Below are 25,039 nucleotides of genomic sequence, written 5' to 3' on the forward strand. Positions count from 1 at the left end.
AATCATTTCAAAGAGGAGCTTTAGTAAGTGAAAAAGCTAAAGAACAATTTCTACTTTGAGGCATGCTTCTACAAACTGTATATAATGAATATAGCTGTTCTCTAGCCCTGCTGAATTTTCCTACTGGAACAAGTCACAACATAAAGTTTTTCTATATAGAAAATTCAGCAGGGTTAAGATGAATTAAATAAAGATTTGAACATGAAGAACACTGAATCTCACTGCAATCCCTTTAACAGAGAAGTAAATGGTTTAAATTCACTTCAGGTTAATCTTAAAGCATTTTACTACACATCTTAGTTCATCTCAGCCTTGCTGGCTGTTCCCTGTGGAAACAAACTCCATTACAGGTCACAGAGTGCCACCAACAGCAACCATATGTAAACCCTAAAAACATTTATACCTTAGAAGAGCAAAATTCATGTCTGGTTTGACTGCAGCAGCATTATCACCACCATCATGGGGGTCTGTGGCAAAAACAGGCACTGGGTCTGAGCGGCAGAAACACAAGTCATATGGGCTAAGCATTATATAGGCAGAACTTCATCAGTACTCCCAGCATGCAAACATATTCAATCACCAAAGACCGGCAAGGGAAGAACAGCAGCGGCACTTCAATCTACTGCCTCTCAGTGTCGATGTGATAAATCAAGGATGTTATAACAAGATGGGGAGACATGGAAAAGAAGCCTGCAATACCTTAGGAAAAGTTTCAAAACAATTTTTAGATGAACTAGAGATAACGCATATGTGGTTATAAAACAGGGGGAAAAAAGGATATCTACTACTCCTCTATATTGATTCAACCAGTTTGTTTTGCCTATTCTCTGTTGGGTTAACCAGACAAAGACAAGGATACTATGGGCTCTACAACAAAGGTTACAAAACTTAACTGTACTTTTTATTAATATGTGATGCACATTGCCTGACCTTCATAGGGTGTTTGTGTAATAGTTTTGGAATTGTTGAAGTTTCAATTCGAGAAAAAACACCTTCCCTTTTCAAAACAAAAGGTAAAAACAGCAAGGAAGATAAATGGGCATGAACAAGGCAACAAGGAAGTCGTGAATCCTCAGTGTAGTCACATGTTCTCTATCAATCTCATCTCTTCCTTCCCTTCCCCACAATTTCTATAAGAGGCCTTCTTAGCTCTGTGTGCTGCAAAAGAGAATTCCACAGGTATAAAGACATGGGGGAGTCTGAAAAGGAAAAAGGGAATAATACAGGGAAAGAAAGGGCATCTGGAAGAACCAGAGAGGCTACAACCAGCATAAACTAAAGCGCTTGGAGAGAAGGCCAGGGCTGGGCCGCAGTCACTGCTGCTCCAGAGGACAAACTATAGGGAAGAGACCATTTCATGAGCTGCAGTCAAATTACTTGGCGCCTGATGGGCCACACAGTGACTGGGCAGGTGCCCATTCGTTTGCACTGTGACAAAGGGGACAAGACTTCAGGAGACAAGAGCTCTGGGTGAGCTATTAGAATAGGCATGTGCTAAAAGAGGGTAATTTCCACTTTTTAATTAATTAGTGAAATGGGGGAAGATGATCTTTTTTTTTAACAGAATAAACATATTTAAAAGGAGTTATATTGAGTATGCATTTTTGCATGGCCACCAAAATACCGTGCACCTGAACGAATAAGCAGATGAAAGAAAAACAGCCAGTTATAAAAGTTGAATTGCCATTTTTTGTTAAAATTGACAAAAAGCTAATTTTACTGCATTTATGTACAAATTTTCAGCACAGCTATATTTATCGGAGAGCCATACACCACAGATCACTTTTAAAACTGGCTGACCTTCTTAAAAAGCCTTAAGGACTTCATTACATCCTCTCTGTGTAGCAATCAAATTTTGCAGCTTATGTTTAACACTGAATTCCTAGCTTAGTCTCCGCTTGAAAAATCTCAGTTCCCCAAGCAATGAACATAAGGTATCACTGAAGTTATGGAAGGAGGGGAAAACCCCTTATCCCTTTCTTAATATTACTTCATTTTGAAAACTCTCCAAGCTGGATGATAGTTGTGTCATTGTCTCCCCCACCTTTATTTAAAAAAAGAAGAAAAAAAAAACACAACACAAAACACCCCTCTTGCACAGAAAGCACTTGTGGCTTTTGTTCTCATCATTTTTTCAGGGCAGTGTGTTCTTTATTTGTATACAAGAATTTACAAAGGACAAATTTGCAGCTAACATAGCAGTGAATCAACTGGCAGCTGACAAGACAAAGTAAGACCTTTCATTGTATCCAACAGCTCTAACAGACATGTGGTATAAGGTAGCTTTGATCTTGTTTTCCACTCCATGTATCTTTGGTAGTTTGTAATTCCTATCAACTTCTGAGGCCTCTTTAATGAAAAAACGAACTCTGTGTACAACAAAGGAAAGCCTGTGGAATACAGCTGAGACTTCAGTGAAAAAGAGGAAACCCTGTCACAGAACACCAGCTGCTTCTTCACTTCAAATATTTTCAGTACAAAGGCTGAGGTTTTATGGTCAAGAATTCAGATAGTTTAAGTCTGTGCTTTCTAAATAAATGCTTATTGAAAGCAGTTTGCAAAAATGAGCATGCACAACAATATACTGGGGGGTTGATTATCACAAAAGAGTTGCAGGTTTATGCTGGGGCTGCACTTTATTAGTTTTGCAACATTTTCAAGTTCCCAAGCTACATTTACCTGAGTGAAGTCATTTCTGAAATGCAGCCAATTCCTCTGCACCATAACTTTAGCTTAGCAGAATTTTACAAAGATTCAGTAACCTAGCTTAAGCAAATTGAAAAGAATATATGAAAGTTCAGAGTCTTTAGAGAACAGATATCATCAGTCATTCCACTGTACTAGTTTTGCAGAGGTGGCAATTTTGTGGGGGTGGGGGGGTTGGTTGGTTGTTTTAAGACTCTAGAATACAACAGTGTTTTGTAACCCTTTTTCTGGGAAAACAAGTCAGTTAAGGAAACTTTGATGACCAAATCGTGAATAAATCCTTCAAACCCATGCTCATAAAACACTAACAATTATGAGTTATTTCTGTTTTGTTGTAATGTCAGTCATTAAATGAGTACAACTTAAAGTTTAGCACACAATAAAAACACAGGCTTTGCACAGTAGCTGCATCTCTGCAGTATGAATCATATTAGCATGGATAAAGGAAGAAGTACAAAGGCACCTGCAAGACTACATATAACATTATCCTCACTAAACTCAATGACAAAATACCCCTTGGCTTCTGTGAGCCCACGGCAACACCCTCACCCATTTTGTCAGTGCTTCGTGGAACCCCAGCACTCACAAATTCGGTCGGAGCTCTGCTGCACAGGAGTTTATCACATCTAGATCTTCAGAAAGTTTCATGAAAGTCTTCAAAAAACTGCCCTTAGTAAAGTTTTAAAGGTGTCACGAGTAATTTTTACATATATATTTCTTTGATTTCAGGTGATTGGGATTACAGAATCATTTAGCATGTATTCATAATAAACCATCAGGCCAGGATGTATACTTACGTTACAGTTTTTAACCCTAATGAAATAGTACGGCAAGCTTCATTACATTTAAGAAGTGACTCAAGTTTTTAAAGCACAGTTGTGAAACACTCGTACAGAAGTGTGTGAATGGTCCTACCCCTACCTGTTCTCCTAAAAGTTACTGGTTGCAGTCTTCTGCTACGTGATTTAAGCATACTCCTCTCATGTTTCAGTCAGAAGTATACTCCAGGATGAAATTATCTTTCAGTTTATTTTAAAAGCTCATTTCTGTGCTTTAATACAATAGAAGCATCTGGGTTTTGGAGGTCACTTATTAGACCCATGTGGCTACTCAGCAAACATGGAAGGAAGGAAGGAAGGAAGGAAGGAAGGAAGGAAAGAAGGCTGAGAATTCATCTTTACTGGTTGTAATTGCAAAACAAAGGAAGGAAAAATATTAAATTGATCTTAATTTTCCAGCAAAAATTTTTCCTTGGTATGTAGTAGCTTAATTTAACAGACAGAAATTTAGTGTAAGAGGTATTTCACTTCCCTTGTGTTTTAACATCAGCTGCTTAAGGGAAAGACACTTTAGCTCCCTGATGCCTTAATGCTCATGTAGTATAAATATGAAGGCCTCCTTGCACCATCAATCACAGTATTAAATATCTGATATGCAAACCCACAGGGCTCACAATTCAGCATTTTAAATTACAGTTCTGCCTTGAAGACTCACAACAAGCTCTTCTACTCAGCTTTTGATGTCTTTCACAGTTGATGAAGGCTGTGGGTGAGATCTCCAAAAAACCCTCCTCCGTAACTATAACGGCCTCTCAGAGAAAATCTGCTTTCATGTTCCTGCCTCGTTACAGTTATGTTTATGCCTCTCTAGCCATACGAATATTGCTGATTCCTCTTTGAGATCATTTTTATTGTTCTTCCCAGGTAAACTAGTTTAATTTTGGACAGGATGAGAGAAGCAAACAGGGAAGGGAACAACTCACCTTTGTAACCAAAAGTTTACCAGGTGTGTTACGCTCTTCCAGCCTTAAGCTGAAGCTGACAATTCCCACAGCATTAAAGAACTACATCTCCTCTGGCATAATGAATAATCTTAGTGGGAAAGGTTTTATTTCCCTTCTTTTTACTGTATCTTGCTGAGATGTACTATAGCAATAAAAGCAACATAAAAATAAAAGATCAGGTGAATCCACAAATATTCCAGAGAGCAATATATCTACAATGCCTCTGAATTCCTGCATGCCAATTCTTCTACACCACAAGTTGAATTAAAGCTGAAGTGCAACACAGAATTAGGCTAAGAACAACTTATGCTAAAATACACATGATCCAGCAGAATTCATAGGATGAAGTTTATGAATATGAGTAGTGTTTTGAAGCCTGCAACTAAAATTACATTCTCGGACCCTCAGAGGTAACCAGTCTTCCTTTGCAGTGGCTTTTATCTCCACATTAATGCAGTTTTCTGGACTTTACTCTGAAGGCCCTCTAACATAAGCTTTTTCACCCTACATGATCTAGAAATCACCTGTGATAACACCTCCCACCTTCACCAAGGCTCAGGCTCTCAAACGCACTAAGTGGTTATGCACATTTTCTTGGACAGCTTTATCCTATGTCAGGAAACAACTAAATAACCACTACCGCAGTCTCCAGGGTACCCCTTCTTAAAATGGCACTATACAATGAAATCTCATTAACTGAAACCCTTGGTTCTAACAAGGCACCTTGACAGACCACAGTCATTATTTTTCCACCCCTTAACCCCACCTCTGACCTTAATTAATTATTATAAACAATAAAAATAAAGCAGCTATGCACACAGATATACACTGCACCTAAATGCACTTAACACAGTAACGAAGTTTCTCCATGACATATCCATTTTCATTTCATCAGTTTGTATTAACGCCGCGAATGTTTCAGGGATTTTTTTCCCCTTCCTCCTTAGCATGACACTCAGTCCAAATGGCATGCCTATTCGAGACAGAGCTTTTAGCGTAAGGCTCTAGTTGCATATACAGCTTATAACCTGGGATCTATGCTCAACGTCCAGTGCTGGACATCGAGCATAACAAGTCCACTCATGGCACATATCTTTAAGCAACTTTATCCAAAGGATAAATACTAAGTATCAATTATCACTCAGATAAGCATTTATTTATAAAGTGATTGACTCCTACAAACTTCTCCTTACATTACCTCCATTTATGTGTTAAAAAGCTGCATGAACACCTGTTGTGATCAAGGCAAATGCAAGAACCCAGAAATCTAACGATGTGTCAAACTCTCAGCTCTTTGTGTAACCTCAACATGGCCCTTGAGAACTTAATGCAGTACGAGGAAATCTTTAATCACACCACCAAGTTTTTTCATCCAAAACCCAGACTTCCTAAAGAACGCTGCAAACCACACCTGACATATCAGGTGGGAGGCCTTAATCATGTCTCATTAAGGATTAGCAAAGAGAATATAAAGATACAGAGGATACAATAAACCCCTAAGAAAGACCCAGCAGCTATAGAGGCACTGCAGCTTGGTGGATTATGGGAGGCAGGGAAGGTGAGGATGAAGGACAAAAACCAGAAATGCTGAAATTAAATAAAGGTCTTGTTTGCTTGGATTAGTGTAAATCCCAAAGCTAAATTTTATCTTCCAACACAAAGAACCTTAACACAAAATTCTGGAGCTACATACTCCCATTTCGATTATTCCCATTTCTTAATTGCTTCAGAGATTAATGTTATCAACCACAGCATTGAGAAGGTTCTGTAAATTTATTAGTCTGATAAAATTTTAAACTAAACATTCTCAGAAAGGATGTGAGAAAGGATACAAGCAATGAAGCAGCCTTTCCAAAGATCAAAGGACTATTGCTATACATTTCTTTAAATGAAAAAGGAAAAATAAACCAAACACAGAACACTCGCTACATGAGTTAGTGCAGAAAGTTAAGTAACGTTTTACTCATCTGACCATTTTTCTCTCTTTCATGTTTTGTGGAGGAGAGGAACAGAGTTATGTGCTGTCATGCTCCTGGCTGTATTATTCACGTATTATATTCAGCACCCCTTTTACTTTCATTTCTTTTTGTCTTTTCGGCTACTAAGTCCTTCAGAAAAGAGCAACCGATACTAGGTACTATGCCCTGAACAGACATAACAGGGCTCTAAGCTCAGTTAGGATCTCCAGGTGGTACCCGAATATCAGTAACGCACAGAAGAGTCCACAGTGTGTTTAGGATCATCACACAAGCACTCAAAATATGGAAGAATATTTAAAATAAAATGTAGAATGTTAGATAGTTGAACTCAGATGGACTAAATGTCTCCCAGATTTATTTAGTTTGAAGAGTTTAATTTTACTTTACATTGGAGAATACTTTTTAGATTTCAGTTCTATTTCTTCCTCTCTTCCAGTCTCCTTGTTAATCATCTTCCCTTTTGAAAAAAGGAAAAAAAAGGAGGGGGAGGGGAAGGAAAAACCCAAATTCATGCTTTGCAATGGTGCAAAAATGCAAATGTTTCAAATGCAGTGCAATGCAAACTATATTTTTGGACAGACACTAGTAAAAACAAAGATGGAAAAACAGTCTTAGCAGGGATAGCTTTGTGTCTGTATTTTAGTTGACCTGATGTTGTAGACAAGCCTGGTCAGATTTCCAAATCATGTGAGTGAAGTGCTCAAGTGATTACCATAGCTAAAGTCTGAACGATCAGCTAAGACCAAACTGGAAAGCTTGTTTGCTTTATCAATTCTTACTCCTGTTAAAGCTAAAAACTCATTTCTTCCTTTGCCTCTTAATTTCTTTCTCTGCTTTTATGTATTATTTATCCCTATAAATATATTATTTAGCTCTGTAGTTCTATTATTCATCCTGCAAAGCACCTAGAGCTACATTTTTTATATGAAAGATGCTACACAAAGTCCTACCATACTGCATTCATCCTACAGGGAATTTCTAACGTGCATAGGTGAGTTACAATAATTGTACTGCATACCAATGTGTCAAATGGAAGGAACGGTTTGGGTGCTGCAAGGTATTAACATGACCGTAGAACATGGGCTTACCAGCATATTGAAAGTATTTTGCTTAGCTACTCAGGCAAACACTCGCCAAAATATTAAAGACAGTTAGATAGAAAGAGCTGTAAGACAAAGAATAAGAGAAGGAATAGGAAATAGAAGAAGTCACAAGAATAAAAATGAACTCCAAATCTCACATTGCATCAATCTGTTATTCTGGATAGAACTTGTTATAATTATATTTAGGTGTAACTAAATATTGAAAGTATTTTTGTTGCCATAAATTAAAATTTCTAGGCAAGGTTTTAGGTGAAGTTTCTAGGCAAAGGGTTTTAGACTTCCCAGAATACCCATGTGTTACTCCTTCCACTTTCCACCTGTTTGAAGTTTCTCAGAAGCTACTATGGGCACAGGAAAACTTACCTCTCCCTTGAAAAAGAAAAAAAAAAAATCCATTCAATAAAACAAAACTTGCCAGAGGCTAATTCAGACCATCCTCTGGACCCTGAATTCTCTTTCTTGCAAGTTGCTTAAAGCAGCTTAATCTTTACCTCATCTCTATAACTCCATCATATTGGTTTCTACAGGCTTAGTCACGCATAGCTTCTTTTCATACCCTCTTAGTCCTTGCGACACTTTTCTATCTGTCACTCAGCTACCATGTGAGGATCAGGAAAGTATATTTGGCTGGCAGGCTTCCATGTACAAGACAACTGTCTTTCATTTTGCTTTACAAGCATGTGGGTTGTGAAGTTGCTGTGCTACCTGGACCACAATGAACATGCGAAGCAGATGTGGAAGAGCAAACCTGTGGATGAGACAGAAAGGTGGTGAGAAGGAAGAGCCAGTCCCCTGCTGTACTCTGGGATGAAGGGAGGCCAGGCCTCATGTGCAGTGGGCAAGACATAACCTAGTCCTGAACTGAAAATATCTAGAGCAGCTCCATGAGAAAGACAACAGAGACACAGCCCAAAACAGACCAAGAGAAACAAAACCTGGAGCAATCTAACTCCTGACCCCTGAACAGAACCAGACTGGCCATGAATCTCAGCTCAGTTTTGAGAGTCAACTTCCCATGATTTCTATTCCGATTGTGGCTTCTCCTCCTCCCTGATCACCTTCCCAGAGACCCCTGGTCCTACTGAGCCAGTCGCTCCAGCTCGTTCAGCTTCCCTTACAACTCAAGGACCCCGAATCAAAGGAAACTCTCCATGGGTCTTGTCACAGGCCTGACAGAAATGATTGCTGCAGAGACACAAGATGAAAAGGTTTGCAAGGAACTAATGATAGGGTTGTGAAATGGCAAAGACTGGAGAAAAGACTCTGAGGATGAGAGCAAGTACCTAGGAGAACAGATAGAAGATATTGCCAGAAGCACCACAATGATCAGTTCTGACCTCTAGCCATATAATTCTACCCAGTAATTCACGCATCAAGCCCAATATCTTCTGGTAGAAATAACTGGCTGTCTTTCTAAAAGCATGCTATCTTGATTTAAGCATAATAGCAAGAGTAACTTCTCCAGTGCTTGTAACAGCTTCAGTTTCTATTTACTTTCATTCTTAAGAGATGCACCTAGTTCCCCGTGAATGTATCTAGCTATGATATCCAGACATTTGATCTTGCTAAAATTTTGTCAACTAAAGTAACGAAGTTCTTCTAGTAATATCCATTTCATACGTATGTTTTAGCAGTGCAACCAATGTCAGGTTCCTCTTAGTACTGGACATTGTACTGCTGAGACATGAATTTACAATGGAGTTACAATATTCAATACAGCAGGAATATTCCACTTCAGCAATAGAGAGCTAAGGAACAACAGAATAGAGATTTACTAAAGATGGTTTAGGAAACATGTAGTGAAAATGGAAATAGAAACTATCCTCATCTTCAGTCCTTTCAAAAAGGGGGACTGGAACTACATGCAGAATAGTTGAACCATATGAACTCTTCACCTCTGAAAACTGATTTAATTACAAGCTAATGACATAATGCATAGCTGGATGGGAGCATTTTCTGGCTTGGGATACTAGCAAACAATCAGGAAGTACCTGGCATGCTACAGAACAGATGACTGATGGATGTTCATAACATATCCCTTTCTCTCCTCTTTGTAGAGTTCCATTACACTGAAAGAGCTGACAGACGTTATTTCATCACTAAATATCAAAAGCTTTTGCTTCACTATTTTACAATTTTGCATGTTGTCAGCATTTTGACTGGCAGCTTTTTTGCATTTTAATGCTGTCGTTGTATAAACAGCACATATAGATTGATTTTATATACAGCATCCATCTTCCCTTGTTAGAGGCTACAGCTGTTCTTGTATTATGGCATCACTCCCTAACTTGCAAAAATAAAATATTTAATACATTTATTCCTCTGTTTATATCATAACAATTACAGGCAAAATACCTCAGTAAATCCCATTTTCGCCAATACTCAGTGACAACAAGCGAACACGAGATTTGTGTCCTGAAGCCTTTATTCAGGTAACAGCAGTGAGCAAATGTACAGATTTCTATATAAGCTCTGCAACACACTTAGTAGAAATTGGGACAAGAATCATCCTCTCTCCTCCCCTATACACATCAAGGACCTCTCCTTCCAGGGTTGCTTCTAGACACCCTTCCATCTCAGCACTCATGGCAGGTATCTTAAAAAGGACAGGGTAGAGGAGACGAGTCCCCTGCTGGCATATGCAAACGAAGGCATGAACCAGGGAACATCATCCTGCAGGACCACACTGCTCTAGCACGGTGTTAGGAATGCGGTACTTTCCAAAATTGAGATTGAAAACAATCTTACAGGAATACCGCACATCTTAGGGAAAGTCTGGGACAATACAGTACCCTGTATTTTTTCAAGATCCTATAACATGTACATTTTGGGGGTATCCTGGTCTAACACGCACATGTGGTCACCACAGGGCTTCTGCTGATTCAAGGGTTTATTTACAGGCCAAGAAAGCACTAGACAATCCAGACCCAGAGAACAGATCTTAGTGTGCCTGTGGAATATAGCTGGCATTTGAGCTGATAGTATTACACAGTGCCTGTAATTCAAACTGCTTAACTTTTAATATGCTGTTTTCTTGTTGCAGCAGTTACTATAAATAAATGTACAATACTAGAAATTAAAAACAGCGCAACTGTCTAGTTTCAGTACTAGTATACCAACTTCCGGTTAGAAATAGTGGGGATACAGAAACAGGTCTTACGCATAACAGCTTATTAGGTAAGGTTCAGAGTAAAAGGCATGTACATCAAGAAATGCAGTAACCTACTGTTAACTTTGAGAATTCAAAGTGAAAAGGAGAGGAAGGAAGAGTGCTGTTCTCTAGATAGAAAGACAAGGTAAAAGAGCAATTAAAGACAAATCATTGTGTCATAACTTTGACCTCAACAACTTCCCAGCCAGCTGCAAGCACTAAAGGAAGACACAAGCAGTAAAACTGAATGCAATGAGAGGGGAGCAACAATCCCACAAAAAAAATCATATTTAAAAAAAAATGCTCAAGGCACTGGATTTACAAACATAAAAAGACATCATCACTATCCAAAAGGAGTTCATAGCCTTATTCAGAAGATCAGATTAGAAAATACCTATACAATTGTCATCAGCTGCTGAGGAAGAATTCCTCCTGAGCAGGCACAGCACAGAGATGTCATCTATTTTCCCCTTCGCCTCTGGCCTAGGTGTGAGCAAAAGAGAAAATCTATTCGAAAAAGTGCTTCTGGGGCTATATCACAGACTATGCAGCTGGTGGTAGTCGCTGCAATAAACTTGGGTCGATCCCGAAACGTTCATGAGTGAAAGATACCAGGAAGGAACTGCAGTCAGTAGGGGCCCAAAGGATGAGAGGAAGACCACAGGCCACCTGCTATGCTCAAGAATGATGTTTCATCAAAACTGATGGTTGCTATACCCTGCCATTTACAAAACTCCAGAAGCTTTCGAACTTTGCCTAAGGCCTTCGCGAGGAGTCGAGAATCCCAATCCAGCCAAAGCCCTGCATGCCTTTCACCTGCCTCAAGCATTTTGATGGTACAAGCCAGCTTCTGGGGAGCTAAACTGCCTGGGAGGACACCTCCTTTTCACTGGCTAGAGAGCGCACCTTCAACAACTACACTCCAACTTTGGTTACTTCACAAAGCACCTAAGTTTAGATGGGATGAATATTGCCTTAAGGGAATTCAGCTAAAACTCCAGATCAAGAGAAAAACATGTTGTTTTAAGTTTTTAATGTCTGAAGTTTACTCAAAAGTAGGCATGCATGGATTTGGACACAGATGGTTTAGGTGGGGAGAATAGTACAGCACATGCTTTTTTTTTTTTTTAAGACCAAGATTTAAATGTATTTGGAATATAATCTCTCTTACTCTTACTACAGGAAGCAGTCCAATTTAAAAAAAAAAAAAAAACTTAGTAGAAATGCCTTATGTTAGAAAGAAAATTCATACATTTAGGAAAAATCAAACAGGATTATTTTTTCTTCAGAAAACTTTTCTAAAAAAAGCTTTTGAGATGAGTCATCTCAATCCAATTTATTTCCAAATTTGGATTCTTTCAGCACTACAGGCAATCTCACCTAGTATATTCAATAATATTTATGCTACAGGAAAGCTGCATGAATAATGTGACAGTTATGTTTTCTATGTTTACTTGTTAATTTTTATTAGTTTGGTAATATAAGCACTGCTAGTAGTACATTTTCCATTTTTGGCTATTCCCTATTGCTTCATTATGTGATTTTATGGTTTCCATTAATGAATCAAAATAAAATTTAAGCAATATTATAAATGTAGCAAGCAACCATCTGCTTTGCCTTAATTACCAAAAAACTTTAATGTGTCTATGTGTGCCTCTTTTGAATACCAATACTCTCATTTCTTTGTGAAAGCTACTACCCAAAAAACAGATCAGAAAAAGGCAGTCCTGTCCAGCGATAAAGGGTATGGATTTAATCTAATTATTCTTTTTTTTTGCAAGAAGTTCCAGTAAAACAAGAATCTCTACTATAAATATGCATTAGTGCCTCAGTGAAACCATGAAAGCAAGCACAGGTTTACACCATCACATTCCCCTTTATTTCACTGCATCTCCTCAAACTACAAGTTTTGAGATTGACGACTATATTTCCAACTCAGTCAAGCTAAGCATCAACTTTCTAAATGGATGGAAGAGAGCAAGCTTGGAATGTTTTACATCAAAAACAGACAGTGACAGTCAAAGAAGTCGCAAGAATGAGAAAGGATTTTTTTTGTCTGAATGGCTAGAAGGACTTACATTTTAAATGAGTCTGCAAGATTTAGAAATAACTGGAACAGACTGAGTGATTATCAGACATGAGTTATCGATGGAAGAAAGAATGGGAAGAAGAAAAGGCTCTGCCTCTATTTTAACCACATGAAGTTCAAGGTAAAAACTGGACATCTATAATGAGGTGTTAAAAAGGAGGTCCAAGGTACCTTATTGGACACAAGATAGCTCATGGCATAAAGTAGTAGTTTATGCAGGTAAAACTACCTAGGAATCAGATGAAGCAGCATATGGCCAGAACACCAACTTGAAAGACACTGACAGAAAAGGGAAGAGTAGAACTATATACTTTCCAAAGATTAATTCTCTAAAACCATATAATGGGATTCTGTAGGCAAAATCCAGTTTTCAATTAAATAGGAAAAGATAATTCAAAAGTTGGCAATAATTAGATGGCTTCCAAAGAAAGAGCATGCATGATCAAGCTCTAAATTATACATCTTTCTAAAACTGTGGTACATCCGACTCCAAAAATCGACAGCTTACTGAGACTTTGACTGAACTGATTAGCCAGTCAATGGATAAAGGTAGCAAGATAAACTTAATGAGATTTTCAGAATGCAAAAACTCTGCCCATATTAGATTTTTTTTCCCATTCCACCTCCCTTTGATAGGGTCTTTTTAACCTTTTGCTTAAATATTAATTTTATTTTGTTTTTTTCCCCTGCATATTACCACTAATCTTGAAGGGCAAGAAAGCCTATTTAAATGCACTGAAGTGCACTAGCACGAAAAAATAATGAGCCCTTACAGCATACTAATTTAGGAAGGTGCACCTAAATTACTTGTAACATCTGCTGTCAAAAAGTCTACCCAGACAGGACTCTCTCTAATAAAAATCTGATTTTCACATTTCTGGCAAAATTGCCCTAATGGGCTTTCCTGGCTTTAGTGTTATAGGACTTAAGTAGGAATCCTGTGCCAAAAGCTTCTGTGTTTTGCTCCTTTGCTTCGCTCTCTCCTTTCCAACAGGCAAAGAACTACTTTGTTCTCTTCAGTCTTCACATGGAAATTGGATCACTGTAAGGTTGCAAAGCTGATCCAAAACACCATGTATGGTGAAACAGATGTTATCAACGCCTGGGGAGGACTCTCAGAGGTGCATTTGCTGAACAACTCTCCAGCCAGACAAGCCTCTCCAGCAAGACATGCCTTAGTTCAGTATTTGGTATAAACCTTTGAAACTATTATATTTTCACATCATCCGGAACACTGACTTATTTAATAGAGTGAACACATCAAGTCAAACTGAGGCCTTGTTTTCAGAGGAGTAAAAAATTCTTCTGTAGCTAAACCAGAACAGCTGCTAGGAAGATCAGGTTGTGTTGACACATTTTTTCTAGAACAACCACTGAAGACTTTCAGTGATTACCTCCAAGGTCCAAGGCTGTGTCGTGAAGCCATCACACACTGCTGGGTTTTTTTTCTTTTGGGGGAAGAGTGTGAAACCATATTAAAAACTTCCATCCTAGTTTTGCATAGTTCAGCCACCTTTTCAGAGCCAGACATTTTCAGGCTACACAGAGCCAACCCTCCGGAGCACCACAAGGTTTATTATTCATGTAAATTGAAAGGCCCCTAAGTATTGTCACTTAGGCAGCCAGATGGCTTAGACTTGGACAGATTAGGCACAAGAACCTCAGTAGAGAATATGGAGGGAAGCTAGCAGTTATTTTGGCAGGCATCTTCCAGGAGCAATTTCATTCAATAGAGCACTGTTGCTAGGTGAAGTTAACACTTGCCAGCGGGACGGACGCATTGCAGACCTGGGATGACCAGCAGTAGCGGCAAATGACAAAAGTTGCTTTCTGCAAGGGAAAAAACATACCCTTGCACAAAGCAAGAAATGTGAAAATCAGAAAACAAATTAGCCTGGTCTGAGGTCTGCCACAGCACAGCAACAGCAGAAGTGTTTCCTTCAAGGTGCACAAGCATCATTCCACCAGTACACACTTCCGATCTGCAGCTGACCACTAGTGGTGCTGGCAGGTCACCTACTAATGTGGTTCTCACAGAAGCTTTCACTATTATATAGGGAATATTACTGGATTACACCCCATTGCTGAAAGTTCAATAATGCACAAAGGTTACTGCTGGATCTGCAAAGTTAATTGTCTGAATTGCACTAGGACCACTGATGGATCTCATTTCCTCACTCCAGAAGAGATACATCTCCAGCACTAGTATGAGTCACAATTTGGAAAGCTGATCAATATTAATTGGGTGTGCCCTAGTACACTTATTGCACTAGGAAAAAGGAAAACAAATAAACAAACAGGAACAACAACTGCTCCCAGAACTATTAAAGACCATTAAGAACAAAGCCTGAAAGGTAGATGTCGAGATGAGGGAGAGTTAATGAATTCTTGTCTTCTGGCTGCAAGAAGAGAAAAACAAATGCAGCTACAGAAATAGAAAAAGCACATGGGACTCTCAGCTTCTAGAATTATAGGCTAATAGCATGACCACAGCTAGCCAGAAGGATAACATTAAAACTAGTAAGCTAACGCTAAAAAGATTAATTTTGAATTTATTCTCTAGTCTTTTTAATATATTTTAGAAGCTTTTAAAAAAAATACCCCTTCTCTGAATTCTTTGCTTTATACAGTTCTGGTGCTGCAGGATTCAACAGAGCACATTCCCCATTTATCCCCAGCATACTGTGGGATTTTGCCGCCTGCTAAGCTCTATCTGCCCAGTGTTTATCTTGCGAATCCTCACGTGCGCAAGCAGCATCGTGTTTAATCAGCATTCCCTCCTGAAGAAACTAAGGTGGAAGAACAGTAGGGGCTATTGGTACACAGTTGTTGCTGTCCCTACCTGGGCCTCCAGGTAAGGGAAAGCATGTCTGAAGCAACCTCTTACAAAGCATCGTGCTTTGTTGCAATAAATACTCCCAAAAATTACCTATAAAAGCACTGTGATATGGTCTTCAAGAGTTTTATTTCAGAATCAGTGAGAACTCAACTATTAAAGTTTGGCTTCGAGTGGCAAGGGGTTTTAAAGGCATGTCCTACATAAACAGTATTTCTCTTTGGAAAAAATACATACATAACACAATCATTACTCGTCTTCAAACCTTCAGGTGAAGGTCAACAGATATCATACAACGAGCATTTACTACGTGCACTTTGAGACTGAACAAACACATACCCTGTGGAAGCGTAATGAATGCTTACGATCTAAGCCTTCTCTGCCCTTCTCTCAGAAGAGGGTAAGTCACTCTGTTGTGACCCACCCTTGGTTGCTTTTTCTGTGAAAAGAGCTAGCTCTTCCACCACTTAATATCTCTTCATGTTTATTTAAATTCTGCTCAGTTACAGAAGAAAGAGGAAAAATGCTTATTAAATCATAGAGGGGGAAATGCAATAATAGACTGGAACTGTGTGTCCTATTCACAAAAAGAATTGTTTCACTTCTGAAAGAGAATCTATCCGGTCCTTTTCAAGAATACATTTTAGTTTAGCTTTTTATCTTTTGCTGCTTTGCCACTTGTCATTTTTCTCTCTTTCAGGTTTCCCTCTTTTTTATCTCCCACTGAATAGACGTTTACTGTACATTGTTTTCTCGACATGGCCAGTGCACACACAGAGCTCACTCCAGCAGCTTCAAGAACCACACTGAATGCATTTCACTCAGGGAAGGTCACATCAGGAGCATCCCTCCTAAAAGGCTTACTTTGACTCACAAGGATCTAGTGTTTGATTTGGCTCCAAGAATTCTTGGCTGCCTTCTATAACTTTTCCACAGGCCCTAAATTACAAACTCTCTAGAGAATGCTGGGCATTTGTTCCTGGTTACCACGGTGCCCAGACGATTGCACCTTCATCTCCGCTTGGAATGCTCTGGTGCCACTGTTATGTAAATAATATTCCTCGCTTCCTGGCATGAAAGAGTCTCCAGCAAGATTAGTAGGCTGAGCAATGACCCTTCTGGAAGTCAGTACTGGCTTTGAACCAAGAGAAAATCTAAGATGGATTCAGTATTTCTTGATACCACATCACAAGGCTAAGGCAGCCTTCCTAAATTAGGTTTTGTTTTTAAAAATCGTAAAAAGCTTTGGATCAGATATTGTTTTTTTCCTCCTTTTACAAAAATATTTAGAATCTGTAGTTCTGGTATACAATAAAATAGAAGTAAGACTGCGTTTGTTTCTAAGCCTACAGCAGCAGCACCGTTACACACAGTAATGCCTGCCACCATCCTCAGGCGCCCCAAGCGAAACGAGTTCCTTTCGCCAAGGCTGTTGAACGTAGCAAATGAGGCAGATTGGATCACTGAATTACACAAAAGGACAAACAGTCCTCGAAAGGATGTAAACTAAGCAAACTAAGGGACTCGAGCTGCTAAACCTCCCAGGAGCCGTGACACCAGATGGTCATTTACTCAGACTCTTCTTTACAAACAAATCCCTCCAGAACATTCAAAGCCACTTCTACAAACTCTTATGACGACAGCAACTGAGAGGTAACCCGTGCAGTGAACACAAAGTACCTTACCCATGCAATGTTCCTTCCTAAATTAAACTTTGTTCTGCTTACTCTGCTAACCCCATATATCTGTTCTGTAGCAAGCTACCGCATGACATACGCAAGTACATTAATTACCAGGTCAGGGAATAAGCTTGGCCATATATTGTAAGCCCTGCATATAATTTGTACTTCCTAACTAATTTCTCTTTTTCTCCTTTGCCTTCTGGTACACAGCTTCTAACTGTAGTCTCCTTAGGCCTCATAAATCAGGTATCTTAACCTTGCATAAAGGCTTTGGTGGGAGTCCAGTATATTGAAATTAGTTCTTAAAAAAACAGAGCTGATCATTCAGTAGATGGTAATAAACCACTTCTCTGCAACCCAGGAGGCAAATGCACCTGCAGCCTAATGTCAGTCTGCTGGTGTAAAAGGTGACTTCTTCAGGAAAAAATGCGAAACCCTGACCCAAATCACTTACAGTTCCCAGAGATCCCACAGCACTTTTCCACCGAGCTGAGACGCCTGCTTCAAACCCCAGCACACATTCCATCTTAATAAATATCCCAAGTAAAACCAACTCCATGGCTGACTGAATAACTACAAACCTGTTTCTTCAAAGATACTGAAATTTTGAAGTGTGAAATCAGAGCCCCATCTTTCAAGAACATTCATGAAGAAAAACAAGACATGCTTATTCCAAACTAGCCATTATCCAGTATTGACTACACTCACGCGGGATGCACTGATCCAAATTCAAACTGTTGCTCCAAATCAAGTGCATGAATTTTGGTTTCCCACATCCTAGGCACACAGGATGATAACATTTTTAACAAAAATGTTCTCAACCACTTCTACCCAGCACAGTATTAAGGACAAGATACAGGTCTCTGTGCACACAAACTCTCTTGATTTCCATTTGGAATATGATATTCCCAGGATACTTATGTTGAGAAGGAATGACTGGTTTCACACAAGCATCTTCTACAAAAAGGGAGAAAAAATAAAGTAGAAGTAGAGCTTTTAGGTACCACTGGAGGGGATGCATTAGCAGGGCAAAGAATAAGGTTTCAAATAGATAGTCTCCCTAGAGCTTTAACTTCAAATTGAAGGCAGACACAAACCAATCTTTCATCTGAAAAGTGAGAAAACTGCATCTTATATGCTGTTTACCAATGCGGAATTTCCCCAAGACCATAAACACTAAAGTCTATTCCAATCCCTGCGGACATTAAAGGACTTTAGTCTAGTTTCTATGAGATACACGTGCTCATCTCATTTATTGCCTCTGTTGAAAAGTCTTCCAGGCACAGAAAAGACAACGTTTTGTGCACAAGGAAAGTGATTTTTTTCCCCATCCCGTAAGATCATTGTAAGTCAGACTGCCAGGGCTGTGTAGGGCAGCCTGCCTTGTTACTGTCCGTAGGGCTCGATAAACAAAACCATTTGACACTGGTAATATTTACCTGATACCCTCCAGAATTACTATGGAATTCATTTAAAATAGAGCCAAGAAGATTCAGTTCTGCTATGCTCCAGGTAGATTATTTTGTATACACCAGCTGATGTTTCTAGATTGATTTAAGATACAGCCACAAGTAGTAATCAAGTTGTAAGAGTGTAAAACATGGATAACGACAGCAATGCGTGCACTAAGAGGAAAAAAATTTATAATCTCAAGGCCAAACAAAGATGGAAAGTGCTGCTATAAGCTCATCCATGAACATCCAACAAGCTGGGATTCAACACTTTGAAGCGTGGAGTTGATCAATAGTTGGTTCAAAAGTCTGTATTCTTCATCATGGTGAAAGAACTGCTAATTTCCCATCAGCTACCTTCTATTGCTCACAAACACTATATTAATCTTTTGTAAGAAAAATTACCTGGAATTCAGTCTTGCAGGTTGCCATAAGAGCTCTTAAATAAATGAAAAACAAGTACTGCCTTCATAGAGCAACCAAACTCAGAGTTGTACAGTAGAGAGATATACTCTTCCTTTATTCATGTTTCTTCTCAGAAAAGTGATGCTCCTGCTCTCAAGTGGTGCACATTTAAAAGGAAAACATCTTATATTTTAATTTACAGTCTTTCCCCTGCCTACCTCCTCCAAGGAGTACAAACCTCCGTTATGATTAGCCTTCACAAGTACTGATAGACAAAAGCAAGGGATTTTATCTGATAAACAGGAAATAACAGCAGTATTTTATTTCCCCAAGAAGCCAAATGGAACCTTTGGAATAATCCTGGAATGACCATGACTTCATTGTACTAGAAAGCAGCTGAATTTCTGACTTGTCTGAGTGGTAAAATTAAGACATCAACTTTGCATTAGCAGACAAGGAAGTTTAAAATTTCTTTTAAAAAGAAAAGTATTTTAAATCAGTCTACAGTTTATAATAACTTGAAGTACAAATATGTTGTGAAAATAGTCACATTCAGCAGAATGAAATGATTGCTAAAATTCAGAAACCAGCTTTTCCAGTCTTATTTCTTGCCAATAAATTGATAGATACAGCAGAGGTACAATTTAAAACTTTATATAAACGATACAAACCTTATTACTTAGAAGCAAACCTAAATCCTGGTGCGTCAAAAAGAAACTTCTCTCAGAAGGACAGATACTTTTCGAGTTTATGCTTTTCTTACCTTTTCCATCACAGCCATTGTTGCTGTGTTCCAAGTCATGTCCAATGGCAAAAGGCAACTAAGGTTACAAAAATCCACAGGAAGATCAGGCTTATAACTGATAGCCCACAAAGCCCATCATTATCTCTGCTGTGAAACTTAAATGTCTCTTAGTTCCAATCACAGGAAACAAACATTGAACAGAATTCTCTACTTTTGCCATTCACAAGACTGGAGGAGCATGTCAAGGGGCCTTCTGGGAGGTGAAATGGAAGCAATAAGCATTTTCAATCATTATGAAAAATGTGCTGAGATAAAGGTGGAGAGGGAGGACGGCAGCACGAAGCTTTCATCTCCAAAGTCAGCCTGTGGGGACGAGAACAATGCGAGGAACCTAACTTTACAACTTCCTCCTAACTTGGTAGGAAGCAGGAACTAGCGGACTCACCATGCCAGCTTGAGGAGCCAGTGCATCATTTTGAGTGCAGAGGAGCAATGCAGACTGGAGTTTCCGCAAAGTTTCATTAGCCCTCAAATTCTTGCAGAAAGGTCCACTCCGAGTAGACTCACGTCTCAAAAATAGTTTCTTCTTCAGGAGATCTGGCAGAGGAACATGGGCAGCTTTTTTAAACAGCAGTTAAAGAAGATGGAGGGGAAAAGAAGTTCAAATATCAAGCAGTGGAGTCAACCTAAGAACATCCTAATGGTCCTTCCTGAAGTCACAACATTGAATATTTTTCATTATCTACTGATTTTGTTTGCCTGTGGATGCCTAACAGATCAAAAACAAAGCACTCTTCTCAGTCAGCCTGAAAACTGTACAAATTGGCAGCACATACTATTGGCAGCATGCCCAAACAGTGAGGGACAAGGTTATGGCCTCAGTCCCTGAGCGCTTGCCAACACCTGGCAGCAGATGCTAGGGGAACACATGCTTCCCATTACACCAGCAGTTAGAGGATACATTAGATAGCATTCGGCTCCCAGTACTATCAAGCATTAGCACAAAACACTTACGATCAAGACAGAGAGGGCAAAGCATCTTTTCAGTATACTTCTCTAGCTGCTACATTTAAATGCATTCCAACTGATTACAGACTACAGTAGAGTTTCAAACATTTTTCCCTTTTTTCCTATACCTCTTACTACATCAGTTTTTTTCCTTACACACATAAGAACTTGAATCAGATAAAAATGCAGAGCATTAACTTTGGATAACCAAATACAGCACACGGTTGTTCCTCTGACATTCTTTTGTGACTGAACTTACACAAAAATTATGATGATTTGGTAGAATCAAGTCTAGGAGTGCAACACAAAGAAACAAGCTCAGAAGAGCTGAGCTAAGGAGAGAGAGTCTTAGCTATCTCTATCGCTAACCGTAGAGCTAGCATTTCCATGAATACTGATGCAAGGGGCTCTATTGTTTAGCACATACATCATCATCATCATCCTCTGCATCTGACCAAAAAGGATAAGGACAGTCAGATTTCCAGAGGCACAAAGATGCAGATGCTTAAGCACCTAATTCCCATAGACACTCATGTTACAAATAAATATCCAAGCAAGAAGACAGGCAGAAAATATTTCAAGCACTGCACTCAGGAGATGAGCTAAAGCTAAACAAGCATTCTGAATACTCCTGAAATATGCAGTGATCAAAGCCTTCACTCAGTTCTACACCCTACAGTTTAAACTTTCCTCCAGACTTGACTAACAAGAATAAAGTAAAGATGCATTTTATATCATTTTAATTTGCAAGAGCACTTGATACTTGAAAAGAGTAAGTTTTATTACCACTTTGCTTGGCATCTGACAAAAAGATATTAGTCTGTTGAGCACTGACATCTTTTTTCTTTTCATTTTCTTAATCAAAGGAAGAAACGGCAGAGTAAGTACTATTATTGAACAATGTCTGTAGATGGAAAACACCTTACCAGACATATGAACAGTATGAGACAGGTACTTAACAAGAGAGTCTGCTAAAATTATAGCTGCAGAGCAGTAAGATACAATTGATGATGGGTGGACAAGACAGGGAAGAGAAAATGAGAGATGATGAACTCTAGCCCCTATTCCAGGATGCACCTGCACTAATACGACTTGTTTGTCTAATATTTTTAAAACCCACTAAGGATGAAGACTGTACACTTTCCCTGGCAACCTGTGCAAGTACTTCACTATCCTTAACTTGAGTAGCTGTTCTGAATGCTTGCCTGTACCTCCTTCGCTAAATTTTTGGTCCATGACTTTACATCCACTGAGCGAATATGAATATCAGTTTATTCCTTTCCTTTCTCCATCAGTCCCATATGTATTTGAAGACTGCTACAAGATCAGTTACCACCACCAGTTCAAGAAAATGCAATGCCACTGCTCCAGAGTCATTCTGAAAAAGTAACAAGTTATACTTGCCCAGTTTTTATACTCCTCCTAGCCATCTGCTACGGGCCACCATTAAAGAGAGTTCACTGGGCCGAGTGGATCTATGTTGTGACCCATTACAGTTGTTCTTTTGCTCCATCTTTTCTTCTCTCAATTGGACAACTCAGTTCCTTCTGAGCAGAAAGCATACTCATACTTTCTGGATCTTTTACCATTCTGCTGCTCTCTTCTGGAAAAATTCCATCTGATTCATGTTTTTCTAAGGCATGCCTGTAACTAGATACAGTAGTCACCCTCCTACCAGTGCTAAAGAGAGCAAAAGGATCATCTCTATACTTCTTACAGGAAATATTCCTATTACATTATATTCTAGTACAATGGTTAGATCTTTTCTTAACAAAGTAACACTGGCTCACATTCACCTTGTAACTGATGACAACTTTGTTTCTTTGCTGCAGAACTCTCTCCAGATGTTCCCCATCTTGTATTTCTGCAGGTTTTTCTTCCTGCTTTAGCCCAGAACATTGTATGTCTCTTCTGACTTCTCCTAAATGGTTTCTCAACTTTGGCCATAACATTTCGGATTCCTGTGGGGGAAAAGAGAAAAAGCTGCAACATTAAAAATATCTGATCTTGTTTCTAAGAGTAGAGTCAAGAAGCCAAACACTTTCATTCTCCATGGCTGGACTACATCTCCCAAACAAAATACCAATGGCTGATGATTTTTTCCTCTTTTAAATGCTGTTTAGCAACTACCAGTCACCTACAGGCTCACTGGTTTAGTAGGTGCTATGTTGGTTTTCAATAGTGTTACTTTGAAAGCAGAATACAATGTAATAAGAAAACAACTGTTTTAAAAGAGCATAAGTATCTTCTGTTTGCACAACTTCTGTTGTTAACCAAAAAAAATCAAGTTTTTTAAAAAAGCCTAATGAAAACATCAATTTTGTATTAGTTACACCACATTTCTTCACCTCTTTACTGCAGGTACACTATAATGAGCATTTCCAAGATTTTACCGCTCTTTTCAGTTAATAACCCATACTTTCCTCACATTGTATTAACTGGATGAGAAAGGGAAACAGGAAGGTTCTACACAGCAATTAATGGGAAGAGCAAGCACCAGGTAACTTCTGGAACAAGGCCTGAAACCTCAGAGTTTGTTAAAGCTTGAGCCACACCTGAAAATTCAAGCTGGAAGTAAAGCATACTTAAACCTCTTTGGCCATCTCCCTGGCTATTCACGGACTGCCTGGCCTCGGATCTCTATTGTTTACCTAGCTTTAAAAAAAGTACACTGAAGCAAAGCTCCTCAAAGCAGGTATTGATCCCCTGGCTTTCATGTGCCGCTGTTGTGAAAGCCATACTCTTCTTGCTGTGATCTACCAGCCATTTTCAGAGCTGCTACCAGCCACACCATCAAGCTAAAAGAGGTCCTGCAAAGCGTTGTTATGGTGCTACTGAGCTAACTGCAGCCAGGCTTTCAGAAGTCACTAATTTGATCAGAGCTACTTGACACTCCCTACCTTCTGATGTGGAACATAAATTCTCCTCAGCTGCATCTCATTACAACACAAAATTAGCAGATCACTCCTCTCTTGCAATAACTCAAGTTCATCCTCCCCTTCCATTATTGGCAGTGACCATCTGACAGCGAACTTCAATCTTGCTGGCTTTTATTGTGCCAGCAGTACAAGAAAGGTTTTCCAAAGGGGACTGCAAGAGCCTTATCCCACTGAAGTTTCATGGAGCCGATGCCTATTTCTTTTAGGCTTCTTGAAAAAAAATCTCATCAATGCCCTTGTTTTATTAAGTGCCCAGTAACATTACTTAAAGTAGCAATTCCTCCAAAGAGTTTGATTAGCAACAGTCTGAATTATGCTTGTGCCACATGTGCTTTTAAATATACAGAAAGTCATCTAAGACTATAAAATTATAAATATATATATAATAGCATGGTAGTATCTGAGGAGGTGCTCTTCCTCAATATCATAGTTCAGCAAATGTACCACAGATGGTTTCTGGCTTTCCACAGGTTTTTAGTTAAGGAATTATTGTGGCAAAACTGCATACGGATGCCACCCTGGAGCCTATGCACATGACGCCACATCGACGCGAGCGGGGAGGACGGGCGTCTTCTCAGCGAGGAGCGGTGACCCCCGCTCACCCCTGAATCGGGATGTCTGTGGCCGGGTGGCAAAAAAATAAAAATAAAAATATATATACGCCAGTGGGAACCTGCTGGACGGGCGGTAAACCAGGGTCACACGGCCGCTCGTTGGCGCCGCTTTGCCCGCACAGCCCGCGGCGCCGGCACCGCCTCCCCCAACGGCCGCCATTTTCCCGCCCGCCGCCATCTTCTCAAGCGCCTCCTCGCGGTGAAGCGCGGCGAAGGGCCGCGTCTCGCCGGGGACCGGCGCCTCCCGCGGGTGGCCCGGAGCGCCGGCTCGCCCCTCCGCTTCCCCGGCGCGGCGGCCGGGCGGGGGGACGCCCGCTCTCCCTCCCTCCCCTCACGCAGCCGCGGTGCGCTGCGGTGGGGGGAGCTGCCGCTGCCGCCCTGGGGCCGGCGCTCGGCTCCACACGAATAACGGCAGCAAACGGCCGCCTCGCCGCGCGCCTCAGTCGAATAACGTCGCCTCGGGGGGCGTCGCGGCACCTAAGGCCTGGGCGCCCCCCTGCTGCGGGCTGCCCCCCTCACACCGCCCCTGCGCACTCAGGGAGGGCCGG

The sequence above is a fragment of the Apteryx mantelli genome, chromosome 7, assembly GCF_036417845.1.
Source record: "Apteryx mantelli isolate bAptMan1 chromosome 7, bAptMan1.hap1, whole genome shotgun sequence".
Lineage (NCBI taxonomy): Eukaryota > Metazoa > Chordata > Aves > Apterygiformes > Apterygidae > Apteryx > Apteryx mantelli.